This window comes from Poecilia reticulata, linkage group LG14 (assembly GCF_000633615.1).
Source record: "Poecilia reticulata strain Guanapo linkage group LG14, Guppy_female_1.0+MT, whole genome shotgun sequence".
NCBI lineage: Eukaryota > Metazoa > Chordata > Actinopteri > Cyprinodontiformes > Poeciliidae > Poecilia > Poecilia reticulata.
Genome location: NC_024344.1, coordinates 8519571 through 8521886, shown reverse-complemented (window position 1 = coordinate 8521886; position 2316 = coordinate 8519571). Strand labels below are relative to the sequence as shown.

General features: G+C 41.7%; 1 protein-coding gene across 1 annotated transcript in view; it reads right to left on the bottom strand.

Moving 5' to 3' along the window:
• Positions 1-2316, bottom strand: part of LOC103475678 (zinc finger Y-chromosomal protein 1) — a 50720-nt gene that overhangs the window by 32387 nt on the left and 16017 nt on the right. The window lies entirely within an intron of this gene.

The following is a 2316-nucleotide window of genomic DNA, read 5'->3' as shown; positions in this document are numbered from 1 at the left end:
CCTTCAACTCCAGCAGCTGTACACCAGAATAGTTTGCCCTCTGCTGCCCCCATCAGGTCACTCTTTTCCTCTACAAAATACCTGTAAAACTTCTCTCATTTAAAGTAAGGTAAGGTAATTTTATTTATATAGTACATTTTCAGCAACAAGGCAATTCAAAGTGCTTTATATGAGTTAAAAGTTAATGCAAACAAAATAAAAAACCAAAAGAAGAAAAAAAGAGGAAAGAAAACTAATCTAATGTTCTAAAGTATGTACAAACCGGATTCCAAAAAAGTTGGGACACTAAACAAATTGTGAGTAAAAACTGAATGCAATGCTGTGGAGGTGCCAACATCTAATATTTTATTCACAATAGAACACAAATCACAGATCAAAAGTTTAAACTGAGAAAATGTATCATTTTAAGGGAAAAATATGTCGTTTCAAAATTTCATGATGTCAACAAATCCCAAAAAAGTTTGGACAAGGCCATTTTTACAACTGCGTGGCATCTCCCCTTCTTCTTACAACACTCAACAGATGTCTGGGGACAGATGAGACCAGTTTCTCAAGTTTAGAAATAGGAATGCTTTTTATGTCTAATACAGGCCTCTAACTGTTCAATCGTCTTGGGCCTCTTTTTGTCGGACCTTCCTCTTTATGATGCGCCAAATGTTCTCTATGGGTGAAAGATCTGGACTGCAGGCTGGCCATTTCAGTACCCGGATCCTTCTTCTATGTAGCCATGATGTTGTGATTGCTGCAGAATGTGGTCTGGCATTATCTTGTTGAAAAATGCAGGGTCTTCCCTGAAAGAAATTACGTCTAGAATGGAGCATATGTTGTTCTAGAACCTGAACATAGTTCTCTGCATTAATGGTCCTTTCCAGACATGCAAGCTGCCCAGGCCACCAGCACTCATGCAACCCCATACATCAATGATGCAGGCTTCTGAACGGAGCGTTGATAACTTGGGTTATCCTTGTCCTCTCTGGTCCGGATGACATGGCGTCCCAGTGTCTCATAAAGAACTTCAAATCGTGACTCATCTGACCACAGAACAGTCATCCATTTTGCTTCACTCCATTTTAAATGACTCCTTGCCCAGTGCAAACGGCTGAGCTTGTGGAGCTTGCTTAGAAATAGCTTCCTCTTTGCACTATGGAGTTTCAGCTGACAGCGGCGGATGGCACAGTAGATTGTGTTCACTGACAATGCTTTAAGTATTCCTGAGCCCATGCTGTTATTTCCTTGACAGTGGCATTCCTGTTTGAGGTGCAGTGACGTTTAAGGGCCCGGAGATCACGAGCATCCAGTAGAGTTTTACGGCCTTGACCTTTACGCACAGCGATTGTTCCAGATCCTCTGAATCTTTTGATGTTATGCACAGTTGATGATGATAACTTAAAAGTCTTTGCTATTTTATGCTGGGTAACACCATTCTGGTATTGCTGCACTATCTTTCTGTGCAACAATGGTGGAATTGCTGATCCTCTTACCATCTTGGCTTCAGAGAGACACCGACACTCTAAGAAGCTCTTTTTATACCCAATCATGTTGTTCATCCATCCATTTTCTTTACACCCTTGTCCCTAGTGGGGTCGGGAGGGTTGCGGGTGCCTATCTCTAGCTAACGTTCCGGGCGAGAGGCCGGGTCACCCTGGACAGGTCGCCAGTCTGTCGCAGGGCAACACAGAGACACACAGGACAAACAACCATGCACACACACTCACACCAAGGGGCAATTTGGAGAGGTCAATTAACCTGACAATGATGTTATTGGACTGTGGGAGGAAACCGGAGTACCTGGAGAAAATCCACACATGCACAGGGAGAACATGCAATCTTCATGCAGAAAGACCGGGGCCAGGAATCGAACCCAGAACCTTCTTGCTGCAAGGCAACAACTCTACCAACTGCGCCACTGTGCAGCCCCAATCATGTTGTCAATTGACCCAATTAGTGGTCTTCCAGATGTTTGCTATATGTTCAATTTCCTTTTTCCAGCCACTTATTGCTACTTGTCCCAACTTTTTTGGGATTTGTAGACACGGAAATTTTGAATCAACATTTTTCCTTTCAAATGTTACATTTACTCAGATTAAACTTTTGATCTGCCATCTATGTTCTATTACGAATAAAATATTGACATTTGCCATCTCCACATCATTGCATTCAGTTTTTATTCACAATTTGTTTAGTGTCCCAACTTTTTTGGACACTAAAGAGCTTATTTATCAGAAATAAGCTCTTAAGCTTATTTCTGATAAAATAAGCTTAAGAGTGACTGATCCAATTCCTTTTCTGGGTTAAAGTGAGTACTCCACAATTCTA